General features: G+C 40.6%; 1 long non-coding RNA gene across 2 annotated transcripts; it reads right to left on the bottom strand.

The window, feature by feature from the left end:
* Positions 1-15,431: 15,431 nt before the first annotated feature.
* LOC134618186 (uncharacterized) lies at positions 15,432-18,338 on the bottom strand. Of its 2 annotated transcripts, XR_010091864.1 has the most exons (6): positions 18,161-18,338; positions 16,652-16,777; positions 16,427-16,545; positions 16,163-16,260; positions 15,594-15,702; positions 15,432-15,475 (listed from the first exon to the last, which is right to left on the bottom strand). It is a non-coding gene; the product is annotated as an uncharacterized LOC134618186 (long non-coding RNA). The 2 variants fall into 2 exon arrangements; XR_010091865.1 differs by lacking the exon at positions 16,652-16,777.
* Positions 18,339-20,436: the final 2,098 nt, after the last annotated feature.

The following is a 20,436-nucleotide window of genomic DNA, read 5'->3' as shown; positions in this document are numbered from 1 at the left end:
AAAGAATGAGGAGGGGCTCTAACTGATAATGAACATAACTACAGGCTTGGAGGTCCTATAGGTCAGGTATAAAAGGAACGGTTTGGGGGTTTAGAACACATTTTGTGTAATTATAACAATGTGATTTATGACCCTGTTACACTAACAGGCTAATACTTACATGTGTGAGCCGCCAACAGACGTCAAGTCCGGATGGTCAACTATGACTTTACCCAAAGTGTTATTATCTGCTAAAAGAAGCGTCTAACACCTTAATTAGCTTTTTTAGTTTTTTCCCCCCAATACTTCGATAATATTATAGACAAATGGAGCCACGAGTAAGAATATGGTTACTCTTAGATTTTGAGTCATGTAATCCTTAATTAGTATGAATGCTTTTCAAGCATTCATTCAAGTATTGTTATTCAAATCATTTCAAAATAAACCACAGCAGGTTGTGATGGAAATACACATGATCTAAAAAATTACACATGATGAAGTAGATTTCTTTAAGAAAAAAAGATAATTTAAACAAGTATTTTAAGCACTTTTACATGTGATATATTTCATAATGTTTAATAAGCTTCATATAGTTAAGCACAATCACTGCATGACAGAAACACAAACTTAATCTCTCTTAATAATAATAGTGTACAGCTACGCTGCTTATTAAATAAAAACAAACAGGTTACAATGCTTTTATTTTTATTTTAGTAGAGACTCAAAACTTAGAACAGACAGCTGCTGGGGTTTGGAAAAGAACTGAACAAATATTTTCAATATACTTTAATCGTTTCTCATCTCCTTTGGGATGCTGTTTTCTGCTCCTGGTGAAAATGGTTCCTTCTGAATGAAAATATGTTAATGTTAAATGTAATTCAGAGTCTGCTGTTTACATTAGAACAGAACATTTTTCATCCGGGGATGCGACAGGTGAAATATTCAGTTTAAAATCTACTGACAGCTCTCCAAGTAAGACTTTAAACTTAAATAAAACAGTCTGGTTATGAAGCTGAACTTTAATCTCAGCCAAAATGATTTTCTCAGGAACAAATAAAACACCGAAATAAACCAAACATTAAGATTAGAACAAGAGTGAAATTGTAAGAAGTCATCAGCTGATACAGTTTAAGGACGCTTGTTCTTCTGTGCAGTCTCACCTGGAGCTCACGTTTCTAGTTCATGACCAAAGAGTCTTAAATTAATAGTTTAAAGATGTCCATGAATGCACTGCTAACTGCTCTTCAACTTTATAAACATCAACATGCATGTTGAATAAGAAACACTTTTACAAAACCAAAAGCTTCACTGTGTTTAGTGATTTATATGTCTAAAAAAAACAGGTTCAGTTTGTAACTGAGAGAGCGGCTCGGTGGCGCTGAATTATATTTCCAATAGAAATACAATTTCATGTGTTGTAGTAACAACACACTGCCACAAGATGGCAACCTAGGCCTACTTTGCCATGCTGTTCCAGTAAAAAAGAAAAAGTGACACTTTTTATGAACTCATCTGTAATGTGTCACCTTTTCTGTAGAATGAAGAAGTGCTTCCCTTCTTTCAAAGTAAATACAGGCTTACAAAGATCCTCTAAACATGTTTCTGAAATAATCCTAAACACAATCATTAAATCAAAAGTGCAAGAAACAATTTATTTAATCACTCTTCTTCACTTAATTCCTTAACTTATTACAAAAATAAACAAAAACCCTTCTGCTGTCTCACCTCTGTCTGTGTTCATGCTGTTGCAAGAAAAGGTGGAGGTGCAGGTGGAACTTTGACTTCACTGTGGTTTGTATGTGCAGGCAGGAGTGTGACATCTCAGGACAGCAGAGGATTGTGGAGCACGGTGACTCCTGCTGCGACGCCCCCGTCTGAGTGTCCTGAGCTCTTGGTTCTCAGCAGATGGCCCACACACTCATTTATCACCGTGTCTTTACCCTGCCTGTAAGAAAGCAAAGAAAAGGCTAACATTAGAAACAACCACCAACCAATCCCTTTTACTCCACCGCCCAAAAACCAGTGACAAACACTAGCAAGTATTAAGTTGGAATCAAAGTCCACTAATCCCCAGGCTCCCAGCATAACATATATGTACTGCATGGTTAGTTCTCAAATAAATGTTTGGGACTGAAAACAGGTTTTGATCTTTGGTTTCATTCTATAATGGACTTTTTTTTTTTTTTTACGAAGGTTTGAACTTTGAGAGTTTAAACAAGAGACAAAAGTGTGAAACTGTTCATGCCTGTCTGAGAAAAGTGTATAAAGTGTGTAGTGACTGGTTTTACAGCCTTAAAACATCTAAAATAATTGTAAAAAATAAAGCTGGCTACTTCACAGATTTCACCTATCACTGGTTATTTTTAGAACATAACATCCGCGATAAACGAGGGAACTCTATATACAAATACTGAGAAATTTCAATCTCTTCTCTCTTTTGCTCTGAGGGGCAAGGGAAAAATATCGACAAGTCGATGAACATCATCTACAGACATATTCGGTAAATGCCCAAGACATCTTGAGAAATGTAACTCGCCGCTTGATTCATCCATTTGGTTGACTTTTTTTGGGGGGGGGGGAAAACCCGACCGTAAACAAGACGCGAATATCACACCGGAAACGAAGCGCCCTACAGGAGTTTCCCCACCTGAAGTAGCATATGCTAAGGTGCACATAGTCTATAATGACTCGGAGACAGTGTTGATAACTTTTGAGTAGCCACTCTTGTATTGGTACAAAGTGTAAAAAATGAGTGTCAAATTTGTACAGGAAAAAAAGTATAAAATAAATAGTGTGCACACTTAAACAAAATAAATTTACTCGTTGGGGCCCTTTAAGAATTCAAGTTATGTTGACAACAGCCAACTTCAAAGGTCCTTGTGAGTGTAACTGGAACGTATGTGTGGGTGTGTATCTTCTTCGGGGTGAATTGTCCTCAGCGTGGTTGGCTCGCCATCTACCGGAATCTTGTCCTGGTCATCGGACTTTTCCTGTCCTCTCCAAAAACCTGACCGTTGCTCTGTTTCACCAAGCCGAACACACACTGGTGTTGGAATTGCAGCAGCTCTCCGGATGAACGGTGAGTGGTTGCTTCTCTCCTTCATCCAGCCATTCGACTGTGGACTTCCAGGTAAGTATGCTGGCTTTCCTTCCTCTCAATTCTGAGTTTTTCCTCTTTCTTCCCTGTGTTTCTTGGTTTGAGTAGCAGATGCCTCCACTCCTGTTGCTGAGATGAGAAAACCCGGGAGAACCATGCGCCTTCACCTCACTTCCTTCCTGACAGAGTCAATGCGGCCTGCGTAGGCGCTGATACCTTTGACTTACTAATGGGAACTGCTTGTTAAATGAAGGCTGAGATGATTCCTTAATGACTTTGTTCACTGGAATGAAACAAAGGGATATTTAAAAACTCAGAAGTGAAAAGTTTCTACTGTGCTGAACAAGTGCTTTGCTTATGTGCAACTCTTGTACAGCCAGTTTTTATGCTTGCTTTTTTATGTTATTATTCTATTGTCTGTGAGTGCAGAACAACAGTTTTATGGTGTATAGAACTGATTCAGAATTGATTTTCTTTTCATTAAAATGGTTTCGTATAACACACACTTCTATCCATCAAAACAATAAAGGTTTACACCCTTATTTTTATCCATTTCAGGCCAGAGACAGTTTTTATTCCACGTGACATGTGTTCCATGAATTTGGTACTGTTAACATTAACTTTTATATCCAGCTGAATAGATCTGTAATTTATTACTTTGGTTTGATTTTTTTAGTTTTTCTTTACAGGAAAAGATGGATAAGCTTGGTGTTAGTCCTTTCCACCAAGTTTGCTTTGTTAAAGCTGTTTTCTGCTTACAGTATGTGAATATCAAATAAAGTCTTATGAATCAAATTATGCCAGTCTTTCATCACATGCATCACTTGTTTTTTGAGTGTTTTCTTTTGTTTGTTTGTTTTTTAATTTTGTTGTCCCACATGGAAAGTTCCAAAACTGCAGATTTTAGACACTTTAGACCTAAAATTAATGTACATTTATTAGGGAAAAAACATTGATTTCTCCATGTGACAGTGAGAACATTGAGCTTAACAAGTAAGGTCCAGTTATTTGTTTTAACAAACATTTCAGGCACATCCTCCACATCCTAACACCAAGACTTTAATATTGGAGACTGCTGTTAAGCAAGTCAAGTCAAAAATGAAATTTCATGCTCATCTGAGGCTACAGATATACAAAACCCGATTTACTTCGCACCAGCTCATTTCTCATATGTAGGAAAAGGTAAGTTCATTAAATGAAACTTAAAGGCTCTTTGGCTCACGTCTTCATCTGGATGGTACAGCATAACCAGGTTAAGACAAATGCGTCATCTCTAAAAAATATATATTTGTGAGTGTTTTTCAGTGTTTTCAATTATTTGTTTTAATTTTATTCTTAATTGTTCACTGTGGCCTGGTAAACATTGTATCAATATATATTTCATAAGGCCATCATTAAATATTTACAAGAAATCTGGCATTATACAGTCTGTAAACCTCAGTCTAGTGTGATTTGGATGCTCACCAGAAAATGTAGCCAGATATCAGCTGGGTTTAGACACATTTCAGATAAGATAACCTTTGTTAGTCCCAGAGTTGGGAAATTCAAATTGTTACTGCAGCAGAGTACACACGGCAGGAACAAATGAACACATGCAGCATACCTGACAGCAATAATGCAAAAATAGAAGAAATATAGACTAAGAAATAGATATGTACTTATATATTTAAGTCTATATATCTATGCCTATATCCATCTATCTATATATATCTGTATACATACATATACATATATATGATGCAATAATACAGATTACTATTAGAAGAATGAAACATTTCATAGTGCAGTGTTTGGGTGTTAATAGTAGCAGGTATTTAGTATTGCACACTGATATATGTAAAGAGCCCAGTGTGTGCAGATGTGGTGTACATTCACTGCTGTTGTGCAGTGTACAGTCTGACAACAGCTGGAGGGAAAGGCCTCCAAAACGTCCCCTTTGCACACTGTGGGTGCAGCAGCCTGTCACTGAAGGGACTGCTTAGTGTTGTCAGAGTGACCTGTATGGGATGGGAGCTGTTATCTGACAGAGATAACTACCTCCACTGGGTCAAGGGGGCATCCCAGAACAGAGCTAGTTTTCTTGATCAACCTGTTCAGTTTCTTCCTATCCCCAGCAGACCACACCATAAAACATGGACAATACCACCAAAGAGTTCTAGAAGGTCTTCAGGAGCTCTCCCTGCTCCCTTCCAAATGACTTCTCTGTTGCAAATACAACCGTCTCTATCCTTTTGTCTAGATAGACTCTCTGTTGTTACTCCAGATCAGTTTATTGGTCAGATCACTTATATGAGTCAGCTATCTTAATGCCCATTCTCTGGATGTTCACTGGTGTAGGTGGAGTCCACTACCTGCTCCTTGGTTTTCGGAGTCTTGATCTGGAAGTGGTTCTGCTGGCACCAGTTGGAAAAAGTCCTCAGTCAGTTCTCTGTATTCCCTGTTGTCCTGTTGTCAGTAATGTACACAGTGAGGAGATGCTTTCATTGCCCACTCATTATTTTAAAATAGAGATAGCCTACATAGTTCATACATATGAGAGACTGTTATGAGCCAATTAGGAGAAAGTGTTAAATGAGCTGTGGGCCACTGCTGGCACTGTCATCACATTGGAGGGCCACTTTAGTTTACAAGTAGTATAAAAACAAACAAGAAAACCCCACAAATAGTTCAGAAAATGTAGTGTTTTGTTTGTTTGTCACTGAATAGTGTTGGAATAAAGTGTGAAAATTGTGAAGGATTAAAATATTCCAAGAGCTCAAAACACTTCACCAAAACATGTTTCAATCATATTTTATCAACACAAATTGCACAGGTTTATTGAATATGAATAACTTGTGTAATTCAACTCAATTGTTCAAGCTCGTGCCAAAGCAAAACATCTGTGTGCAACCAATGTCGACTATTAACGGTTGGCGTCGCTTTGGAAGCAGAAACTGTTGGTTTGAAAGCCTTTAGTGTCTCCTTGTGGTGGGACTCTTATACTGCACCGTAAGATGTCGAGCAGTGTCAGCCGTATGCTAGAAAGTGATACATTAAAATCTCTGAGGTCACCATGAAGAGCTTACTTCCTTTCTTGCTCAGTGTGTAAAATGTGGCACTTAATGGATTGAAAACAAAAATGATGGCACCCTTGTAGTTCACACAAGTGGTGATGATTCAGGGTTTTAATTTGTAAGGTTTGAATTTTGAGCCATCATAAATTTTAAAACAGGAAAGTATACTGTTTAACATATGTTAAGTCAAAGCTAATATAGCTGCTCATATATAGCTACATACAATTTGAAGAGCTACCTACACCAATGAGTAGACTTCCCAGAATGGAAACAGCACTCTTTGTGTGGTTTGAGAAAACAGTCAAGTTGTTTAGAACTATGACTGAGAAGAATCCGCCTGTGTACAGCAGCAGGCTGCCTTCCTAGCATTTGGATATCCCCCGTGCACTCGTCTCTGCATTATGTGCATTACCTCTCTTGGAAAATTAAAACCACAGCAGCTTTTTATAGTTCTTTTCATTCACTATCAGCTTACACCAAAAGTCTACTCTGAGTAAGATTATTCAAAACATGCAACACAGTCACCAATCCCAGCAAATTCACCACTAAGTCAGACTGTACAATACAGAAAATAAAAGAGCTACATCTCAGACTCTACAGGCTTCAGTTGGCATTGTTAAATGTGAAAGTTCAGTTAGAAAAAGAGTTGAGCCATTAACTAAAGTGACAAACATTGCTCTAAATAATACTCCCCTAATCCAAGTAGTCACCCAAACCTGGATGTGGATTTAGAGGCCTGAGGGCCATCTCCTTTTACATTTTGGTAAAATGTTTAGGATGAGATGGAGATATAACACTCATGCACCCTGAAAATTATGAAGGTCTAAACATGTATCAAAGGGACTCACTGAACATCAGTGGATTTCTATGGGGCAAACGTACTTAAACCAGCCACTGTGACCATTGCTGCAGAGCAGAATGAATGATACTGACGGGGACTGTGAGGGTTTGCAGTTAAATTCCTGCTCTTACAAGATCAGTGAGTGACTGTTTGAAGATTATTAACATAGTTTTACATTGGTATGGAACACCAGCATCTCTGCAGAGGACAGAACCACCTGCTTTAATCTACCATGATGCTCTGTGCTATGTTGTCTTGGCAATATGAAGTCAAATAAATACAAATGTAGAAAAATGCACATTTAAAGGAGGACAACAAGACAGGCAACTGGAAGAGCTTTTGAAGCAGGAAAGCTTTTCTGGATTTCTCTTAATTTAACTGGAAATTTTGCTAATACAAGTCAAGGAGGAAACAAGGAGGCAGGTTGGATTATATCTGAGGACAGGACGCATGAAGGAGAAGCATGAGGAGAGAGAAAACAGCAGAGCGATGGTGAAGAGCTAATCGTGCATCAAGTCGAAGAAGCAAGCATCAAAACTGTGAGTAAACATAACACACAAAAAGTTAAAAATTACTGTGCTGATTAAGGAAACATTAAATTTGGTTAGTTTGGGGTCTCGAGCTTCAGGTTTGTGGCTTCAGTTACTCTCAAAATTGATGAAAGACGAAAAATGTTTCTTTTGAAAGTTTTTCGGAGGATTTTTACTGTAAGAAATATCTGGGTCTGCATCTGCTTTTATTTAAAAAAAAAAGTTGAATTTTATTTAGTCACATTGGAAAGGGAAAATTGGAGGATCAGGACAATAATGTGGCCAAATTTACTGTTTCCTTAATCAGAACAATAATTTTGATCTGAAGTAGAAATGTTGAAATGGGTTATTTTCTTTCTTCTCTACTGATCACTGAGTTACATGTTGAGTTACTTGTCAGTCTACATTAATGTTAATGGTACTTTAAAAAAACAAATGCAGTTTATTCATAATTTTGTAGAAAGAGGCTCTGCACCTGTGAAAAAAATAGGTATCCACACCCCCAAATCTACACACTCACTATTATTGTTGTAATACACACACCAACATTACTGTTGCATCCATACACCAGGTAATATTTTATCAAACATCAATCAAAATTGGTGATCAAAGCAAGTTTTAAACAATTATATTTATTTGCATTCACAACTAATTTACAAAATATAAAAAAGAATCTTGGTTTTTAAAGATAAAAAGACATTTCTAACTGACTTCAAACTTTTGAGCTGTAGAGGAGATTGATTGCAATGATAGCGTATAGTTATCTATTACAGAAGAATATATAGAAATATGAGGACAGGGAGACACTGTTAAAAAGTTATGAGCTGTCTTGATGCAGAGAAAGTGGAGTTTGTCATCCTGGAGCTGCTGCCAAGATTGAATGATGCTCTGGCTCTGTGCTCAAGTTCAGACATAGGCTTTAAAAGCACTTCTGTAAAGCACTTTGAATCACCTTGTTGTTGAATTGTGCTATATAAATAAGCTTGCCTTGCCTTGCCTTGCCTTTAAGCAACCATGAGCCACTGATTAGCGTGATAGATTAATAAGCATGTATAAAGTGGACTTGTTAAACAGCTCTGATAGGAGAAAGTCAATGAGCACGCAATAAAGTGGACTTGTTAGGGCCAGTTTACCATCAGCCTTGATAAAGTTGAACTTCATTTGTATTTAATTATTTGAAACTGGTGAGAAAATCCAGGTCAGACACAGTTACATACAAACATACAGTACACACTACTGCTCAAAGGTCGGAGGTCAGAAAAGTCCCTGATTTTAATAGAAAATTGGCTTGAATGTAACATCACATGAAGTTTATCAGTAATGTTTTCACAGCTCTAATCAAATCTTTCATCATCCATAAGTTGTGATGGAAAAATATCAGGTCAGATGACCAATAGATGATAAGAAATATACTCTTACTAATTATTAGAGTTGAAAAGTACTTTGCTAAGCAAAATTAAATGAGGTTAGGCTGCAACTTGAAACGTTAACATAAAAGGTTCAGTTGGTGATGCATGAAAGAAAATAACTTTCTTCTAAAAATCTATTGGAGAATTCTGATTGTAAGAAATGAAAAATAATGAAAGACTGAAACAGTTGCACACAGTAGAAATTTTGTATTCATCGGCTATATTGGTTTTCTTCTGATTTTAGTATCTATTTGTGAGTGTAGTTTTTATTTGCATGATTTTATTCTGTTTGTATCACATGTTTTTAGTGTGTTATTTTACATTGTTTTAATCCACTGTGGATTAGCTGGGCATGGGAAAAATGAGCTGATAGTGATCACATGTTGAGGCATGGGTGTGTTCAGAGGTGTCCTTTCAGCTGTTTAAAGGTCGTATTAAAAGGAAGCAAGCTGAGCATTGGAAGGAGAGAGGCCCTAGATTGGAAGAGGAACGCATGAAGGCCAGGTGGAAAAGAGGGAGCTGCTGCGTGATCGTGGGGGGTGCGACGCCTCGTCTGGAGAGCGGTCAGCGTGATGTGGTGACCCAGTCCCGACAGCAGGAACGGCGACAGTAGGAGACAACATGTGTGAGTGACATCAGGGCAGATGTATACCACTGCCTGCATCTGTGAGTAGTGTCTCACTGTTGTTCACTGGGTACAGCCGTGTTGGGAGAGGGTCGCCATGGCTATAAGCCAGGGCAGCTTCCGGGATGATGGTTCTGGCTCCTATTTGTTTTTACTTATGATGACGTGAGGGGAGCCGCGGTGGTATCGAGCGACGGACTCCAGTGCAGAATGCTAACTGGGCTGGGATGTGATGGGCCCAGTGGACGGACGAGACTGGGACAGGAGGCTCCTCGTCTGCCTGGCACGAGGCTGGCGTGGACCCCGCTCAGCAAGAGGAATTTCTGTCCAGCTCAAGAACACACAAGGAATATTTGTCCTGGGTTGTGGGACTGGGTGGGATTTTTGTGAATGAAGAGAATTGTATTTTTACCAGTTTTAGAATAATCTTATCCAGTCTCTGTGGGAATTTTAGCATATTGAGAATATTTCATTGTATACTTTTTTTCTTAGTATCTGGTTTGTTTTATTCCTGCTGTCCACCTCGTGGAATAAACAGTTTCTGATCAGACAATCACTCCTGTGTTATAATGTTTACTGAAGTTTATCAGGTCAGATGACCAATAGATGATAAGAAATATACTCTTAGCAATTATTAGAGTTGAAAAGTTGAAAAGTTTCTCTGACCGTCAGGCTGGCTGACCCGAGGTCACGTCAGAGCTTTATTTTTTATCTATATGTAACAGACAGTTGGTTCCTCTCCTTCCACGCATTTCATACGACACAGCAGGCAGACTGCTGGTTGGTTGACCAGAGTTTTTCAATACCTTTCTGCATTAACACATCTCGAGAGGCGTAGGTGCCAAAAAGTGAATCCGGAGCCGAATGTAGCAGCTGCAGCACGGCACACAGAGCAAATATTTTCCTGGGGTAATATCAGAAATAAGACCTTTGAATATGTAGTCCCTTTAACTTCTTTCCTTCTATTAAACCCTTTGAGAAACAGCTATCCAGTGAACTCCCGATATGAGCTCTTATCATTTGTTCCTGATGCTCAGATACAATCCTGGACTCAACATATGTGGCTGTGTCTCTGTCCTTGCTATAGACATGTGTTAATGTGCAAAATAAGGTTAAATTAAGAAATAAATGCCCTCTGTTACATTTCATAGAAACCTTCATTGTGGAATAATTAAAAGCATAAGAAAAAAATAACAATGTTAAAATAAAAAAAATATGAACACAATGAGAGTTAGATGAGGTTTTGATTCAAGAATAAGACTAGAAAAATAAACACATGGCTCCCTGTGGTGATGCTGAACACGAGTACATCACCTCAGAGATTTCAGCCGACGCTGGTGTGACAGCGAGGGGAGTCATGGGACTACATCGTAATCTGTCCTGCGGGCCATTTAAAGCAGCTTTGCTGGCTAACCACTGCCGTCAAAGCAAAAAAACTAAAGAAACATTGCACCTTCATTCTTTTTTCCTTACGTCCTTCTAACCTTTTCACTGTGTTTTCTTTGCGTCTTTACAACAAGAGTGTAAAGTTAATAGCAGTAAATGTCAAGGCTTCTGATTCTCAGTGAGATAGAGCAAGCTAGAGGAGCAGAGAGGGATGTGTTAAATGAGGGTTAACTAACACACTGATCCCAGAACAGACCGCATGTACAAATCAAGTTTTCTCCTTAGTTGGTTTTCATCCTCCTAGTCCTCCTCCTCCTCATCTCCTTGTAAGCCTGTTTTTATTCCTTGGGATGAAAAAGCAAAAAGGGACCCGAATCTACTCCTGCAGGAACAATCGGTCATTGTTTGTTTTTTTAAACTGCTGAGATATGAAGCGATCCTCGCTTGTTTGTCTCTAGTTAGTCTGCAGTTTTAATGTTAACACAAATGCATGAGTATTTTACTGACTCACTAACTGACACTGGCACTATCGGGGGTTTAGAGGCGGCGTATGTACACAGATTGAGGAGGATCTAAGTATGACGTGGACGACAGTGGAAATCGGTCGTGGCCCTCCTGTCAAAGTTCATTCCCACTTTGAGTTTTTGTTTCAGAGACGGTTCAGCCTGATGCAAATTCACTGCGAGAAGAAAAATACCCTATAAATCTATTAGCAGCTATAGTTTAGGTAGCAGAGCGTAAATAACACGTCACTTGGAGATATCTGTAGATTTTTCCTTCATGGTTTCAAATGTAAGCTGGCTGATTTGGTTAATTTTTGTTTTTTGTTTTAAACTGAGTGTCAAGAGATTTATTCTAAAGACACTTCTTCAGCTAAGAGTCTAAGGGTAGAAACACACAGACGCTGCAGCATTTACTTGTATACAAGGGCGATCACAGAACGCTCACACCAGAGTGGGGGCCCTGCGATGCGCGCTCTGTTACCGCCCTGGTCTTTATTTATATACAAAGCAATACAACAGTGAATACGTCCATTCATAGGCAGAGGAATGTTAGTGCGTAGGGAGTGAAGATAAGGGTGGTTCAGATGTATATGTGTGTGTTGTGGGATACAGAAAGACGCGGCCCCTTTTCTTGTTAGGGAGCGTCAGATAAGAGTGTCCAGCTCTCCTCTTCCTGGCAGGAGTGAAATAATAACAGCTTGTTCAGCTGTAAAAAAGAATTTATAAAACAGTCTTGTAGTTGACAACAGTCTAAGTCATCAAAAGGTCAACATACAGTATTCTATCATATGCAAACTTATATCATTAAAAGCTTATACTGACTACCAGTACAATTTTCCATTGACACTGAGCAAACCTGGTTTTCTCCTGAGGACTGCTGCAGGTATCATGCAAGCATCTTAATTTAATAAAAAAACAAACACAAAAAAAACCTCAAATAGAATGAAACTCATTTCAGGAGACAATTAACACTGACAGAGACATTTTTTGTACAGATGATTGGCAAACGGAAAGTTTCTAAAGAGTCGTGGACACACAAGTAGACTACTACAACATGCTACTTAGTTAGGGGAGTTTGGGAATGACAACCAAGCGGAACAAAATTAGGCCCAAACATTGTCATCGAAACGAAAACACAAAAAGCTGACGGGAGGGAATAGAGAGGAGGAAAGCTGAGCTGGCAGCGGGGTTGCTGGAGGGAAGCGGGGAGGCAAAAGTTCTGTGCAACTTAAACCTTTGAGTCGCATGAAAAGAGACTTAAGCCACAAGTCTACTTACAAGAGAAAACCATCAAGAATCACAATGATTAATTAGTTTTAACACTTGGTATTTTCTGTATTTTCAATGGCTTTTCAGAAAGGATGGAAGCGGTGGTTTTCCCGCGTACCGCTCCGCCCGCTCAGTTCTTGGTCAGGCCGCCTCGCCAGCTTAGATCTGCTGGGAGAGTTGTACGTCTATCCTGCCTCCGACGTTTTTCTCACCTTGGTGGCCAGCTCCTTCTCACGATCCACCAGACTTAAAAACACGTACAAACAGGTAGAACACGGCGGAGCAGCGGCTGACCTCCAGATACGCAGATAAGGTCATGTAGATCTTCTCTCCATAGGGAGTTACGCGGTTGAGCAGGAGGGAGTTGTGCAGGGAGCTGTCCCACACTGCCTCAAAGCGATAGAAAGTGCTGAAAAAGAAAGAAAGAGGGAAAGTTAGCTTGACAGCATTATTTTTTATGAAGTCCTACTTGGTGCTAACATCTCTGTTTACAGCAGTGTGTCATGTTGTTAAAAAAAGTGAGTGACGTGAGCAGAGTTCTGACATATCAGGAAGTGAACACAGTGACTGAAGCGGTGTTCACATTCATCCTTGAATCATGACAAAACGTGAGGAATCGCACTGAGGTGAGACCTTGACAACAGATAAATCAGGAGCCACAAAGTGTCAAGTGTCAGCCGACACCAATCGGGACAATGATAAGAGAGAAATTCATTTACAGACACGTGAAAAAGCAGTCTAAGGTTCTGGATCTAGATTATTACAACACATCATAATTTATTTAAAACAACCCAAAATGCACAAATGACTATAACCAAGTACATGTGACCTGTGAGTACCTGTGATTCAGCAGCTGATGGAACCAACTTTAGCAGCAAAAACTTGAGGTAATCGTTTTTTGTTAGTGTTTCACAGCAGTGTGGACGGATTTGTGGCCCATTTGTCTTTACAATGTTTCTTCGGTTCATTGAAGTTTGCAGATATTTATTCATTCACAGCTTTCTTAACGTTCAATCATGTTGAAGTCTCAACTTTGAGCCACTGCAGCACCACTCTGGTGTTGCTTTGCTGCTGCGCTCTGGAGTCACTGACCCAACGATGATCTCATTTGACTCTAGAGTACTTCATGGCTCACTCAGTGACCTAGACACTTTGCAGGTTCTTTGGCAGCAAAAAAAGCCCAAATAATCATCACGATTTATTCATAACACACGTGAAAAGACCCAGGAAAACCGAGTTAACGATAAAAACGATAACAAAATAACGCTGAAAACTGATAAAAACCCTGAAAACCATACATTTCACACCTGAGCCTCAACTCTTGCGGCCCGGTACCAAACGACTCACGGACCGGTACCGGTCCGAGGCCCGGGGGTTGGGGACCGCTGATCTAGTGCATTTGATTAGCACTTGGCTAATACTGACCCTCTTAACTAATTATGGAAATAGTCTTGGATGTACTTAGTTTTTTAAACATCTGAATTTCGGCTCAGTGTTTGTTAAATAAATAATGACGTGGTATAACGTGTTATGTGTTGTTCATCTGAGGTTGCATTTACCTCATATTAAGACCTACTAAGGACCTGATTTATTTTTAATTATGTCCTAAAACATAAAACCTGAGAGCTCACATAACTGCATATGCTCAGAATATATACAGCACACATGGATACAAATGACTGCCTTGCAGCAGCAATCTTAAGACCATCACTATGAGCTCTATACAAGGTTACACTGTTCCTGTTATTAACAGCAGGGGGCACTATCAGCCACAGACTGAGAGCCAGATATGCTCTGCTGGTGCCTCATTGGCCTCATTGTTCCTGAGGTAAGACTCTATAGTGAGAAACAGCTGAGGGGGAAAACATTGATCTGGAAACGTCTGAGTGTTACAGAGGATATACATAGCACTGTGGTTCAGTGTCACACAATCACAAACAAATACAGAAAAGTAGTAAAAAGGGTGTTGCCTCCAAATATTGCTTTTACTGGTTTGGAGCTTAGGAGGCTTAATATCGACAGGCATGAATGAAGACAGATCAGAACAGCTGTTTGATCACAGCATCCAGTACCAACACAATCATCCACACTCAAGAGCCCTGTTGGCTTCAGAGTCAGCAGCTGAATGTCTAAAATATGAAATGTAATTTTTTGGTCCATCAGCTACAGCTACAGCATGAACTGCTTAAAGTGAGAAGCAGCCTAAAGCCCGACAGATTCATCTTTCCAGACTGAAAATATCTCGCTGCCCTTCTCGTGGATGAGGGTCACCCTTGATCCTGCAGCAAACATAACAGGAGCTCAGGATCACAGTGAGCACAGCTAGAGCAACATTACGCTTTAAAAGAAGATATTAAACTGTGTACAAAGGAAGCAGTTACCACTGTGTGAGTAAGCGGGCGATCGTGGCTCAAGAGTTGGGAGTTCGCCTTGTAAACCGGTTCGAGCCCCGGCCCGGACAGTCTCGGTAGTTGTATCCTTGGGCAAGACACTTCACCCTTGTCTGACTACTGGTTGTGGTCAGAGGGCCCGGTGGCGCCAGTGTCCGGCAGCCTCGCCTCTGTCAGTGCACCCCAGGGGGGCTGTAGCTTGCCATCACCAGTGCGTGAATGTGAACTGGATGTGTAAAGCGCTTTGGGGTCCTTAGGGACTAGTAAAGTGCTATACAAATACAGGCCATTTTAATAAGAAAACAACATGTGCACCAATCCTGTACCTGGTGCAGCAGGTAGGTACAATGGCAGGGCAGGCCTCCACTGTGATCCACGATGGCTGGGATGCACCTGTGCATGGAGGGAGGAGGAGACACAGCATCCCAACTTATAATATTCTTCATGGAGATCATTTTTATGGTTCCTTTAAAGCTTGTGCGTGAATATAACACTCCAGGTGGATACTCACTCTCCAGTGGGCTCCAACTCGCTGATCTCAAACCAGACCAGCAGGTCGTACTTGCTGACACACTGACCCAGGTTGGATTTGGTGATGGTGTTCAACTTGGTGGCTGGAACTGACACACACACACACACTCACACACACACACACACACACACACACACACACACACACACACACAGAAGCTCAATGTTATCAAGCTGAAAATTTTCTGAATTGAAGAGAAGATGAATAAAAGTGAGGAGTATTTACTACATGCTTTGGGTGACTGAATGGAGGATGGATAGGTGACGTGAAAACACTACTGACCCTTTATACTGAGCCAGTAGCTCACACACTTCTATTAAATCTGTCTATAGAGCCAGTAATCACAGAGGATAGATACTGGAAGCAAACTGAAATATTAGGAGGAACTAAATCACAGATTACAACACCAGTGGCAGCACCCTGCTGTCTCACACATCAGGATCACGGTCCTGTTGAAACGGGCTAATCGCTAAAGCTCACAGTTGCATTCGTCTATACTCAATATGATCGAAAGGAATGTTATTACACTTGAAAACTGCTCTACTCACGTCTTCATTGGTGTGAATGACACGTCATTGATCCTGAAGCTGTCTCCTCAGGACAGTTTCTAAGCAACGGATGGGAATAGGATAGTATTTCCTGGATGCTGTTGGAGGAATGTTGACTTAATAAAAATACCTTTTATTTATATATGCATATAAAATTAGCCAATGTGATTAGAATACAATCGTTTACACATTTCTAACAAAATCTGCTGCATTAAATATGAATTATCACTGCATGACTGGATCTGCTGTTTGACCCCCACCAACCTGTTCACGTCCTGGCCATGGAGGTGCAGCGGGTGCTGCTGGTAGTGGCTGAACACTTCAAACACGACGGGCTTGCTCTTGATGTTCTCAATAAAAGACTCTGTAACTTCGACAGAAATCTGCTCCAACAGATAAAAATAAAGGGTTTGACAAACTGAGTTAGAATAAAATCGTTGAAGCACAGTTAGTGTGTGTGTAGGTGCAGATGTGTGTGTGTGCACTCACATTCTGGACGTGGTAAAAGCCCAGAGGAGCTCCTTTGCCAGTGTTTTTCAGAGGCTCGGTGGAAAAAGCCTCATTGTGACGGTGCAAGAAACTGAGGGGTTCATTCTGGTTCATCACAATGGTGATCTAGGAGTTAAGATCAGGGCTCAAAGCAAGCCACTCTGCTTCTATGCCAGACACATTCAATCATGTCTTTATGGACCATGTTTGTGCATTAGGTCACAGTCGTGTTGGAAGGGAAAAACACCCTCCCTAAACTGTTCTCACAGTGTTTTAAGCACAGACTGGTCCAAAACGTCTTGGTAACCTGAAGCGTTAAGATTTCCTTTCACTGGAACCGCAAGACCCAGGCCAAAGTCAGAGGAGAAATAAATGAATACTATTAAAAACCAACTACCTCACTGACAGACCACAGTACGTCAAGCTGAAGGACGTCACGTCTGACACTGTGGTCAGCAGCACAGGAGCACCACAGGGAACTGTGCTGTCCCCTCTTCTCTCCACCCTGTACACCTCTGATGTCTGCTACAACTCTGAATCTCAGATGTTTGTGGACGACACAGTCATCATGGGGTGTATCTAGGACAGGGGTAGGCAACTCCAGGCCTCGAGTGCCAGTGTCCTGCAGGTTTTAGATCACACCCTGGGTTAACACACCTGAATCAAATGATTAGTTCATTACCAGGCCTCTGGAGAACTTCAAGAAATGCTGAGGAGCCATTTAGCCCTTTAAATCAGCTGTGATGGATCATGGACACATCTAAAACCTCCAGGACCTCGAGGCCTGGAGTTGCCTACCCCTCATCTAGGATGACCAGGAAGAGGAGTACAGGAGTCTGGTGAGAAACTTTGTTACATGGAGTCACACAAACCACCTGCAACTCAACACTTCAAAGACCAAGGAACTGGTTGTGGACTTCGGGAGGTCCAGACCAGGTCCACTGACAGTTCAGATAGAGAGAGAGGAGGTGGAGGTGGTCAACAAGTACTATAAAAATGGAGGCAACTTTGCCTGTGGTAGAATGTATACAATGTATGAAAAAATCTTTACTGCAGATACTAATTTAATAATACTAATTTTGTGTTGTAAGATTTATGAGTTTCATGCTTTCATAGTGGTACTTGGGAGAGCTTGACATTTTTCTCAGGTGGTGTGCACTGTAAAAAGTTTGAGAAACACTGATAAGGGGGTCTGTATGCGGCAGTCATACACACAACTGGACAGTCCAAAAGTTGGCCTACCTATTACTGGCTGAGGTTTTAGTAGAGTTGTGGCTGAACCACATAAAAATATATCATTCATTTTAATCTCCCCAATCAATGATAATGTTATGTTGGAATGTTGTTAAAGAGGGTCAAAAATGTTTCAACCCAGTTTGTTTTGCAGATAGCAGCTTTAATATAGGGAGGACACAACTTCCAGACTGTATGAGTAAAATCAGATTTTTTCTCTTCGTCAGTTTCATAGTTTCTCTTTTGCCTGTCACTGTTCCCTGTCTGTTTTCTTACCTGGTTCTTCCTGACCTTGTACTTTCTCCTCACGTTCCCCTCTTTCCTCTCTCCCTCTTTGGACTGACAATCATACACAAATAGATTGTATTCAATTAGATGAAAAAATTACATTCATGTGAAAAAAAAAATTATTAAGATCACTAACGAAAAGTCCTCTCTCAGTGTACTTTCAACCAAAAGGCAAATAACCAAACCACATGAACATCTAATAAAAGATATAAAATATTGAAACACTGATCCAACATTATCCTTTATTGATGGATCATTTGTTCTTACACTTTTACCTGAATGTGGCTCCTGCTTTTGAAAAAGCCTTCCTTATATCCATTATGAACCTGGCTGTCTCTCTGTACACAAACACACACACACAACAGGAGTTATAAGGTTAATGGGCATTCAGTCAGTTAGCTAGTTAGTATCCATTTCAAACAGGACAGTGGTAACAACGGCAGGCTACGGACAATTTTAAGTTTTAGATTTTAAATAGGCTGTATACATTTCAGTGGGAGCAACAGGACGGTCAAATGTCGCAGAATTTACTACAGAGTAGGACGGATTGTAGGGTAGCAAACATCATTGGAAAACACGTTTTCAGCACTGCAGGTTACCTGGGTGTAAGGTTTTTCAGCTAAAAAGAAACACGACTCCTATCTAACTACATAAAGAGTAACTGAAGGTTAAATGCTGCTAATATGTCCTGTTTTAATCCAGCCAATCCACCTCCGCTCCGCTGCGTCTCAGCTACCATCGCTGTGGCAGCAACGACCCTAGAGCCAGAGTGGGGGCGAGCTGGAACAAACCATTTTGGGAGGGGGGAGGGGTTCTCTATACTTTTGTTGTTCAAATGTTCCGTCTCAACCAAGTACTGTATGCTTTTTATATTTTTAGTAGTGTGTCACACAAACAGCAAATATTGTCAAAAAAAAAAAAAAAAAGAAGTAAGAAATCTTTGGGGGTGCTTTGATTCATTTTGGGGGAGCTGAAGCACCCCCAGAAATGGGCTAAAATCGCCCCTGCGTAGGAGCATGTTTATAGAACTTAAATATACCAAATATGTCCCGATTCTTCCGGCTTGCGCAGGTGGCGCAGGAGTATACTGCCAGGCTACTAGCTCGTGTGTGACACCTGAGGTCGCTGGTTCGAATCCACGCTGTCCCTCAGCAGCTAGTGGGCTTCTGGGCTGCGCTTAAAGAACCGGAGCCCCTCACTCTTTTGCCCTTTTCTTTTCCTTTTTCTTTGCGCAAAGGCGGCCTGCCCGCCATCTTTCTCTCTTTCAAATAATGACACTTGCTCTTTCTTTCCTCTTCTCTCTTCTCAGCAAAACACTGCCACAATCAGCTCTCTCAGCTGCTCAACAGCCCATCTCAATCTGCTCTCTCACCTCCCAACAAATGCTTCTAACTCACTCAATTTACGCTCTGTACACACAATCTATTCATCAAAACTTAGCTATTTTGGGGGGCTTTCTCAAAATCTTACTGTTATTATTGTAGGACTTGCTCACAAACTCTTTGTTTCCTCACAAAATGGACACAAATCACTTGCATCTGCACTCTGTCCCTCAGCAGCTACATACACACCCGCCGTTCCGACTCGGCCTTGGAGATCAGCATACCAAGGCGTTTGGAAAAGTCTAACAGTCTAAACACAGTTTGCTATCAGGGGAGAGATTGTTTGCTATGTTCAGCTCCAGCCTCCAGACCGCAGCTGGCGCCGATATGGTAGCCGCATGAAATAACGGTGGTGTTCTTTCTTTAGCGCGAACCACTGCATGTCAATTTTACAGTCGTCTAAGGTCCTTCACTGGTCTCTCACCACCAGTGTTCACGACAGCCGCGAGCCTCTCCCAGATGTTGTCAGATGTTGTCAGAGTCTCAGTACTCACAGCAGCCGCAAGCTTCTCCAAGATGTCATTATACTCCTGACTTAGAAGAAGGTGACAACTATAAGATTTATTAGACTGATTTGTATTACATTATACTGCTGATTTACTGTGAATGAGTTACACTGTTTTATGACATTCCATCCTGCTGATTTATAAAGAGAATACTGTTTGCAGACAATCGTGGCCTTGCTTTTCTGATTGTTGGTTTTATGGCTAGGTGGGGGCCACCAGAGGCTATAAGAGTTTGAGTAACAGTCTGACATTTTGAGATCTGCTGTGACCCTCTTCATGCACATCTCCCATCCGGATGGTTAATGCTCAAAAGTGTTTGTATGGAATAATAATAATAATTGTATGGAATAAAGGGCACGGGGGCTCTCCCGAACCC

The sequence above is a fragment of the Pelmatolapia mariae genome, linkage group LG20, assembly GCF_036321145.2.
Source record: "Pelmatolapia mariae isolate MD_Pm_ZW linkage group LG20, Pm_UMD_F_2, whole genome shotgun sequence".
Lineage (NCBI taxonomy): Eukaryota > Metazoa > Chordata > Actinopteri > Cichliformes > Cichlidae > Pelmatolapia > Pelmatolapia mariae.
Note: the sequence above shows the minus strand (reverse complement) of the source record. Positions and strands in the feature narration are given on the sequence as shown.